General features: G+C 46.9%; 1 non-coding gene and 1 pseudogene across 3 annotated transcripts; both read left to right on the top strand.

Moving 5' to 3' along the window:
- Positions 1-2,922: 2,922 nt before the first annotated feature.
- LOC147893770 (callose synthase 12 pseudogene) lies at positions 2,923-9,922 on the top strand (annotated as a pseudogene). Of its 2 annotated transcripts, XR_015542259.1 has the most exons (3): positions 2,923-3,461; positions 3,548-9,102; positions 9,455-9,922. The product of XR_015542259.1 is annotated as a callose synthase 12 pseudogene, transcript variant X1 (transcript). The 2 variants fall into 2 exon arrangements; XR_015542260.1 differs by having other exon boundaries at positions 2,923-9,102.
- LOC147893771 (small nucleolar RNA J33) lies at positions 6,749-6,828 on the top strand. The gene has a single exon (XR_015542296.1). It is a non-coding gene; the product is annotated as a small nucleolar RNA J33 (small nucleolar RNA).
- Positions 9,923-10,232: the final 310 nt, after the last annotated feature.

The following is a 10,232-nucleotide window of genomic DNA, read 5'->3' as shown; positions in this document are numbered from 1 at the left end:
ATGGGAAACTTAATAGTTTGATTAAACTCTTTATCAAGCTTGATTGGATTAGAAACAAATTGCTTCCTCTGGGCATCTAAGTTGAATACCTAGATTGGGCTATTTGTTATAGCTTAATATGTCTTTTTGAAGATGTTGATGATCTGTGTTAGGATCTCTAACTAGGTTTTTTGTGAAAGGTATTATGTAACATGCTTCTTTGGTACTTTTAGAAGGTACGTTAATAGTTACATATTCCTCATTGCCATGTGCTAGAGCCTAGGAAACGGTATCCCAGCCAATCATGTCCAGTGTATTCATTCTAGTGTGTTTAGACTTTGTGTAAGAAGAGAATGGAGATTAATTTCAAAAATTGTCTCTTATCTTACTTAAAGTTGCTTGCCTACTTTGCTGCATGTTGATTAACCAAGTATGTTTTCAAGATATGGTCCTTAAAATTTGCTTATTTGTATGCGAAGGGGAATCTCTAGCATACATTGCAAAAGTTTTTGGAAGCTTTGTAATTATAGCACATTAAATCTCGTGAAGCCTAAATCAACGATTTTAGCTTGCTAGAGGGTTTTTGATGCCTCTAAGCACTCGTATGCTCCTTGAAATTTTGCTATATAGCCTATATTAACAAATGTAGTGAGAATGGGGTGAGGTGTGACTAATTGTTGAGACCATTTTAGCAAGTAGTTCTTTGGTGCCTCGATGTAGGCATGTGAGAACATGTGTAATCAAAGTGCTTAAGAGGACATCCCCATGAGAGTGCTAGTTGTGCTAGAGGGTTGTGACTAGTGGGACGTTGCAGCCTTCTCAGTGTTACAACCGTCAAAGGCTCTAGTCCAGTAAGAAAGACAAGAGTCAATGCTACAAATAACCTCAAGCATTGCATCACTTCTTGGAGTGTGCCGGTTGAGACCTAAGCAAAGTGAGGCTATAGCATTGCAAAGCTCCACCTCCCTTACTTAGGAATTCAAGACAGGTGGTGTTAATATATTGGGAGATGCTAACTCTGTTGACATCTCGTTTGGGGAGATCCTCTTAGAGCATGTTCATGCAGAACTCCCATTGTGAATCCTCTGTGTATGAATACAAGAGTAGCCAAAACAGACCCTACTTTATGGCCACTTTTCTAGGTGTCACAGTTGAGGCTTTAGATGATATAGTGTGTGGAGGAGTTGCTGCTATGTAAGAGCGTGTTCATGTTAGCCTTGCCATGGGTTAAACTAGCCCATGGATGTGGCTTTAAGGGGCGAAGCTAGCTTTGCAAAAAGCCATTTTGGCCTTGGTCTTCTCAAGATGTGATGGGCCATGAACGTGCTCTAACCTAATCTCTTGAGCAAGGGCAAACATTGCTATTTTGGCTCTCATTGTATCCATTAGTGCTTTGCATAGATGTTGTTAGTTCGACTGGCAAACGGAAAAAAGTGATGAGTGTGCGCGTGGATTAGGAGCATATTCCTAAGCAGAGAAAGTGCTTCTATTGGAAGTTTGAAAGGTAAACCCATGGTTGCATCCACTCTTTGCACCATATTTTTAGGAGGCAAAACAGCCTCTGCTAAGATTGCCAAAATGGTGATGTTAGATGGCTTATTGTGCGTCCTTCTATTTGTCGAGTATATAAGCATATGCCTGAACATTTCGAGGTAAATTGGGGTTGCAATCAAGTTGAAATATGATACTTGTGAGTCCCACATGCTGTGCTATTCTCACATTATGTGGTGATTCTACAATTGTTAACCCTCTTGTACTGTAGAGACCTAAGAGGGCCTTCCCATGTTGTTGCTAGTGGGGATGGCTAGGCAATGCCATCACTAAGTTGCATCCCTGCTCTAGAATGTCGGGTTCTGCACAATTGAAGGGATTGGGGACTGGCACTTGAAATCTAAGTTAAAACATTGATGAAGACTCCTCATCCTCTGTTGAAATTGGCTTGTGGGAATATTTACCCTCCTCAAAGAGCATTCTCGCGACGTCAAATTCATTGTTTTGAGATTATAGATTAGCTTAAATTGTACATTCTAACTTTTGTGGCATTGTTCAAGGAGGTTCTCTTAACATCTCATGCTAAGTGCATTTATCTGTTCTCCTTCGTTATTTGGACATTGTAGCCAGCTGAAATATCGACTGCCACCTCAAATCTCGCTACTACCTTGATAGGAAATTTGCAGAGCGAAAAATTGGTTCCATTCTCATGCTCCTTTTGATCTTCCACGTTGAAAACACTCAGATCTCGGTGAGAAGCCTTGTTGGTTGGGGGAGTGGCTCTTGTCATTCGGTGTGATCCCTAGGATCGACATCTGGTGACACCATCTTATGGTGTGGCCTTAAACAAGGTGAAAATTTCAGTAGGTGTGCCAAAGGAGTGTCACCTCACCCTTGGATTATGACCACCCTTAAATTTCCTCTGAGGTTAACCTTCTATCACAGCATCATTTAAGACCCTTACACAATTCCCATCATAAGTAAGAGAGCTTTCCCACACATGCCCACTAGCAGGCAACTCTCACGGCCCCATGGAGGGCTAGGGCTGGGTGAGAATACAGGCAGCCTGAAATTTCAAGGTGCTGGCTCAGCCTTGCAATACCCAAAGCTCCTCATTGTTTGCTATGGGATTGATTGTTGCAAGAAGTGCAGTGACGTGCATTAAAGAAACGCTCAAACCTCCATGAGGCTTCATGGGGCTGCATTTTTGGAAATGCTAGCTTGGCAAGGAAGGGAGTGCCGCCGCCAAGGGGAAGTGTGGGGGCCATTGAAGGACCAAGGTTATTTTTGGGAAATCTTTTCTTAAATATAATGGTCTGTATGTGTCCGAAGTGACTGATAATTGAGGGATCTATTAAAACAGATCCTCATCATCACGCAAATGGAGACGTTACGTAAAAGCAATTCTGAGCTCTGACTCACCACTGTCTCTCCACAGTCCAGGTGCTTCCCCCTCTCTCTCTCTCTCTCTCTCACTATCTCCGCATCATTCTTCAAGGTTTGCGTTGGCCTTCGACATGAGCTCGCCAGCGATTCCGCATCAGCAGCAGAAGACGGCAGCAGAAGTATAGCATCCTCGAAAGAACGGTACAGAGTGAGAGAGAGCTCGCGCGCGAGCGCTGGCATGCATGACGAATGAGCTCGAGGAGAATGGCGATTGTCATGACGACACACGACTGGTTGAGAAACGGTTTGCGGCGATGAGCTCACCGTCGAGGTAACGACGTCGGAATCGGTTCAAGAGCGCAGTCAAGTCGAGGAGGAACATGAGCGATAGGCGGCGACTGATGCGGCAGTGGTAGTTCACGAGAGGATGTGGGAGATTAGCACAGGAAAAGGGACCGCAGAACTCCGGCGATGGTACCAAAAAGAATATAGGTAAAGATGTGGGAGGTGACGGCTATGGCGGGTGAAGCTCACGAGCACAGGAAAAGAGGAGAACGTGACGGCTATGGTGGATGAAGCTCAGCTAATGGATATGGAGAAGAAAGGCTAGTTTCTGTCTATTTTCACTTCATCGAGCTTCCGAGCTCTTGGCTATGGCGTCCGAGCTCATCCTAGCTATGGCGTTGCGCAGAGCTCGACAAGCTCGTGGCTATGGCGTCCGAGCTGCTCCTGGTTATGGCGTTGCGCAGAGCTTGAGAAGCTCTTGGCTATGGCGGAGAGCTGCTTCTTTTAGGAGCTTGGCTATGGCGGAGAGCAGCTTCTTCTAGGAACCGGTTTCTTCTTCTTCTTCTTCTTCTTCTTCTTCTTCTCCGTCTCCATTTCTGTTTGCTCCCAAGCTCTGAGCTCCCCCTGGCTATGGCGGCGAGCTCCTTCCCCCCTCTCGACGAGGAGGATCAGAATGAGACCTTCAACATCCTTCCCCTCCACGATATGCTCGCAGACAACGACGCCCTCCGCTTCCCTGAAGTTCGATTTGCTGTTCAAGCTCTTCAGAACCTCGGCGAGATCCCCCGCCCCTCCGCCGAGCTCCCATGGCTTCCCGGCATGGACCTCATGGATTGGCTCGGTTGCTTCTTCGGCTTCCAGCGCGACAATGTTAAGAACCAGCGCGAGCATGTCGTCCTCTTGCTCGCCAACTATCAGATGCGCCTCCCGCCCTCCCATGAGACCGTCGACAGGATCGATCGCAGCGTCGTGCAGCTCCTCCGCAAGAAATTGCTCAAGAACTACAAGAAATGGTGCTCCTTCCTCACCCATGGACACCATCTCTGGCTCCCCAACGACCGTGCTGGCACGGTCGACTCTCGGCGGGAGCTCCTCTACTCCTGCCTCTACCTCCTCATCTGGGGCGAGGCCGCCAACCTGCGATTCATGCCCGAATGCCTCTGCTTCATCTTCCACAACATGGCTCTGGAGCTTGACCACATCCTCGAGAACTCCTATGCGGGAGAGAATCCCTTACCTGCCTCGTTCGGGGAGAACGGTTTCTTGCGGAAGGTGATCACTCCTATCTATGAAACAGTGAAAGCGGAGGCCGAAGCAGCCAACGATGGCAAGGCTCCTCACTCGGCCTGGCGGAACTACGACGACATGAACGAGTACTTCTGGTCCAGGCGCTGCTTCTCTCAGCTCTCATGGCCGATCAATCGTGGTTGCAACTATCTCGCCAAGCCCCAGAAGCAACAGGGCAGGCTCCGAGTGATGCGCAGCGGGAACAAGGTAGGAAAGACGGGCTTTGTGGAGCAGCGCTCCTTCTTCAACGTCTTCCGCAGCTTCGACCACCTGTGGACTGGCCACATCCTCATGCTGCAAGCGATGATGATCGTGGCGTTCCATGGCGACGGTCTTCCATGGCATGTGGTCTACAACAGAGATGTTCAGGGGATCCTGCTGAGCATCTTCATCACCTGGGCAGGTCTGCGAGTGGTGCAAGCGGTGCTGGACGCAGGGATGGAGTACAGCTTGATTTCCAGAGAGACGAAGCTCCTGGGGGTGCGAATGATTCTCAAAATCATAGTAGCCTCGGCCTGGACGACCATCTTCTCCGTGCTGCTCGCTCGGATTTGGATACAGAGGATGAACGATCGAAGGTGGTCGCAAGCAGCGAACCTGAGGCTATTTCAGTTCTTGGAGACGGCCGGAGTGTTCATCTTGCCAGAGGTGCTTGCCATCACGCTCTTCATCTTCCCGTGGATTCGGAATTTCGTCGAGAAATCAGAATGGCACTTTTTCCACATTTTGACATGGTGGTTCCAAACGCGAGTATTCGTCGCCCGTGGCCTGCGCGAAGGGATCATCGACAACATCAAATACACCTTCTTCTGGTTGGTTCTTCTCTTCTCCAAGTTCACCTTCAGTTACTTCTTGCAGGTGAGGCCCTTGGTAGAGCCTACGCGAGAGCTTCTCAAGCTAAATGTGGTGAATTTTGAATGGCACGAGTTCTTCAAGAATCACAACAGGTTCGTGGTGGGTGTGCTTTGGGCACCGGTCGTGTTGGTCTACTTGATGGACATCCAGATATGGTACTCAGTGTACTCGTCCATTGTGGGAGCAATGGTCGGACTGATGTCTCACATAGGAGAAATCCGGACTGTGCAACAACTGAAGTTGAGGTTTCCATTCTTTGCCAGCGCTATCACGTTCAATTTAGCTCCAGAGGAAGCTTTGTTGTGTGGAGAAGTCTTGGGTCGTTATGCTTTTGTTCGAGTGTGCAAGGATATATGGAACAGGGCGAAGCTCAGGTATGGGTTGGGAAAGGACTATAAGAAGTTCGAGTCAAATACGCTGGAGGCTCGAAAATTTGCATTCATATGGAACGAAATCATATCCTATTTCAGGGAAGAGGATTTGGTCAGTGATCGCGAGGTAGAGCTGTTGGAAATCCCAAAGCCAGCCTGGAACGTGAGCGTCATTCAGTGGCCTTCTGTGCTCTTATCCAACGAGGTACTGATCGCCCTAGGCCACGCCCAACGCTGGCATGGAGATGACAAGAGTCTGTGGAAGAGGATAAGCAAGAACGAGTACAGAAGATGTGCTGTGGTGGAGTGTTATGATAGTTTGAAACACTTGCTCACAAGAATAATCAAGGAGAGCTGCAAAGAACATAGCATCGTAGAACAGGTATTCAAGGAGATTGAAATAGACCTCCAACTGGGCACCTTCACGAGGAATTACAAGCTGAATGAGCTTGCAGAGGTGCATGCCCGAGTGGTTGCCTTGGTACAAATTCTGTTGAAGAGACCAGGGTCAAAGGATATACAGAAAGTGGTGGATGCTATTCAGAATCTGTATGATGTGGTTGTGAGAGACCTGCCTGATCAGAAACGGGGTGCTGAATCCCTGAGGGTTGCTGGATTGGGTGCAGACAAGGAGGAGCTTTTGTTTACTGATGCTGTTCAGTTGCCTGACCCAACAGACGAGCCTTTCTTCCGCAGATTGATACGGCTCCACACGGCCTTGAGTACCAGAGAAGCTATGGATAAGGTACCCAAGAATCTGGAAGCCAGACGACGCATTGCTTTCTTCAGCAATTCTCTATTCATGAACATGCCCCATGCCCCTTCTGTGGAGAGGATGCTTGCTTTCAGCGTCCTCACCCCTTACTACAGTGAGGATGTCTTGTACAGCAGAGAGCAATTGCGAACACCAAACGAGGATGGCATCACCATCCTCTTCTACCTTCAGAGTGTCTCTCCAGATGAGTGGGAAAACTTCCTGGAGAGGATGCAGCTGAAGGGCAGCAAGAATCCAGAAGCAGAGCTTTGGGCAGATCCAGAGAAGGCAAGGCAGCTCAGGCTGTGGGCTTCTTTCCGTGGCCAAACATTGGGTCGCACTGTTCGGGGCATGATGTATTACCATCGTGCTATTGAGAGGCTTGCTTATCTTGATGCAGCATCGGAGATGGAGCTGCAGCAAGCTGCAACCTCTGTGCGAATGGAGAGCTTTGTAAGCCGTCGGTCCTCGGATCTATCGGTCAGCCAACGTAGTCTCAGCAGCCTGAGTGGAATTAGTGCTATGTATAAAACATCCCAGGAGAATGCCACAGCTCTGTTGAAATTCACCTACGTGGTAGCATGCCAGATTTATGGAGATCAGAAAGCAAGGAAGGATGCTAGAGCTGATGACATCTTTTTTCTGATGAAGAGCCATCCAGCCATGCGGGTCGCATATGTGGATGAGAGGATAGAGGGTGGGCAGAAGATGTACTTTTCTGTATTGGTGAAGTATGATCCATTTTTGGATAAGGAGGTGAAAATCTATGAGATACGGCTTCCTGGCCCTCTCAAGCTGGGAGAAGGCAAGCCTGAGAATCAGAACCATGCTCTGATCTTCACTAGGGGAGATGCAGTGCAAACAATTGATATGAATCAGGACAATTACTTCGAGGAGGCTCTCAAAATACGCAATTTGCTTCAAGAATTCACAAAACACTATGGGCTGAGGCGGCCTCAGATCCTAGGGGTTCGAGAGCATGTCTTCACTGGCTCTGTCTCTTCTCTGGCTTGGTTCATGTCTGCCCAAGAGACCAGCTTTGTCACCCTGGGCCAACGTGTATTAGCAAACCCTCTCAAGATCAGGATGCACTATGGCCACCCGGATGTGTTTGACAGGCTGTGGTTCTTGTCAAGGGGAGGCATCAGCAAGGCCTCGAGAGTCATCAATATCAGTGAGGACATCTTTGCAGGGTTTAACTGTACCTTGAGAGGAGGAAATGTCACTCACCATGAATATATCCAAGTAGGAAAAGGTCGAGATGTGGGATTGAACCAGATAGCAATGTTTGAGGCTAAGGTTGCTAGTGGGAACGGCGAACAGATGCTCAGCCGGGACGTTTACCGCCTTGGACATCGCCTTGATTTCTTCCGTATGCTTTCCTTCTACTATACTACTGTGGGTTTTTACATCAGCAACATGATTATCATCCTGACCTTGTATGCATTCTTATGGGGTCGTGTATACCTTGCCCTCAGTGGACTGGAGAATGTTATTGCAGGAACTCTCAGTAATAAGGCCCTCACTGCCTCGCTCAACCAGCAGTTTTTAGTGCAACTCGGATTGTTCACTGCTTTGCCGATGGTAATCGAGAACACACTAGAAAAAGGTTTTAGTGCTGCCGTATGGGATTTTATGACCATGCAACTGGAGCTATGTTCAGTCTTCTTTACCTTCTCATTGGGAACGAAAGGTCATTATTTTGGCAGGACACTGCTTCATGGAGGTGCTAAATACCGTGCAACTGGCCGTGGATTTGTGGTAAGGCATGAGAAGTTTGCTGAGAACTACCGGCTCTATGCTCGGAGCCATTTTGTGAAAGGAATTGAGCTCATAATTTTACTGATGGTCTATGAATCGTATGGGGGTATTGCCACAAACACCACAGTCTACCTCCTTCTAACATTTTCCAGCTGGTTCTTGGCCCTTTCATGGGTCATGGCACCCTTCCTGTTCAATCCTTCAGGATTCGATTGGTTACTGACTGTGTATGACTTTGAAGACTTCCAAAATTGGCTATGGTACAAGGGGGGTGTATTGGTAAAGGCAGACCAGAGCTGGGAGGTGTGGTGGAATGAGGAACAGGATCACCTGAGGACAACAGGCTTCTGGGGTAAAACCTTGGAAGTAGTTCTCAGTGTGCGTTTTTTCCTCATCCAATATGGCATGGTCTACAGGCTGGACATCGCTGCTAACAACAAGAGCATTCTTGTGTACTTTCTTTCTTGGATTTACATCGTATTAGCCCTCCTGGTGTATATCATAGTAGCCCGTGCAGCAGAAAGGTATGCCGCAAAAAATCATTTATACTACAGGCTGATCCAATCTCTTGTGGCTATCTTTATTACCCTGGTTTTTGTGCTATTGGTTGAGTTGACCAACTTCAAGCTTCTGGACTTCTTTCTCAGCTTGCTGGCTTTCTTACCCACTGGGTGGGGACTCCTATGCATTATGTTAGTCCTCAAACCTTTCTTGCTCAACACAAATGCGTGGCCTGTTGTGGTTGCGGTTGCAAGATTGTACGAGTTAGCCTTCGCAATTATAGTCATGATTCCCCTAGGATTACTGTCTTGGCTTCCTGGATTCCAATCAATGCAGACTCGTATACTGTTCAATCAGGCCTTCAGTAGAGGTCTCCAAATCTCGCGAATTCTTGCAGGAAAGAAGCCTAATCAAGGTCTTTAGAATATTGAGGTATGCTTCCAGGCGCCAATTAGCAAAATAGAATTTCCATGTCAAATACAGAGCACTTCATTCCCATTGTATAAAGTTTTAAGAGAGAAGCTTCTTTATTGTTTTTAAAGCAAGAGCCAGAATTTATAAATTTCAAGTTATTATCTTTCTAACTTCATGGTTAGAAAAAGGTAGTGCCTTTTGATATATATTCTGGTTCATGGTGTATGTCTAGCGGAATGAAAAACATGAATATAGGTCTTGTGCATGGTCTCTTTTGTCACTGTGAATCGTGGTCATTTCTGTTGTGTAATCTTTTTACCCTTCCATACTCACCTGATAACTTGACAATGCCATGACTTTCTGTCAACAGGTCATTCTCTCTCTCAAAACTGATCTGTGAGGTTGCCAAAGACTATTCTTAAAAAAATTACATACATCAACGAGATACATTGACAGCAGATACACATTACAGCGTGAGCAACACACAGAATCAATTGTATTGTGATAAATCAGTTGCCTTCAAAACATCCGGTGTCTGTATGGCCTTCAAAACATCCGGTGTCAGTACGGAAGTAGCGCTCTGAACAAACAACGCATGGCAAGAGGTTTTAGCTTACAATGTCCGTCGGCATTTGTGGACACTTGTATCATAAAAGGGTGTTGACGTTCACTGATCCATTAGGATCCTTGATGCAAATTTCAGAAAAAATTGGGCGCTGCAAAGCCCATTTTCTTTCAAGCCTTAAGGGCATATGCTGCTCTCATTTCAAATTTTTACTGAGTATCTGTTGGTTGGTGCTGCATTTCCGCAGGACTAATTACTAACAATAGTTTTAAAGGGCATTCTTGGTTGCTCTTGCGTTTCCAGTGGAGTCAATCTCTCTCTCTCTCTCTCACTCACACACACACACACACTCTTTTTTTTTGGGGGGTAAAAGAACCTTTCATTAAGCGCGCGGCACGCGTGCGCGCACACACACAAATGTTCGTTCTTTGTGCGATGGTTTCCTCATTTGTTTTGGCTTTATATCTTTTGGTAAGCACCCAAGGTTAACCCAACAGACTCAAACAGCTTTTGTAGCCATCTTGGTAAGCACCAGGTTAACACAACAGATTCAAAGAGCTTTTTTAGCCAGAGTGGCGGCTTT

This window comes from Dipteris shenzhenensis, chromosome 15 (assembly GCF_047967505.1).
Source record: "Dipteris shenzhenensis isolate YYH24624 ecotype China chromosome 15, Dip_SZ_1.0, whole genome shotgun sequence".
NCBI lineage: Eukaryota > Viridiplantae > Streptophyta > Polypodiopsida > Gleicheniales > Dipteridaceae > Dipteris > Dipteris shenzhenensis.
This window is presented reverse-complemented; position numbering and strand designations above follow the sequence as displayed.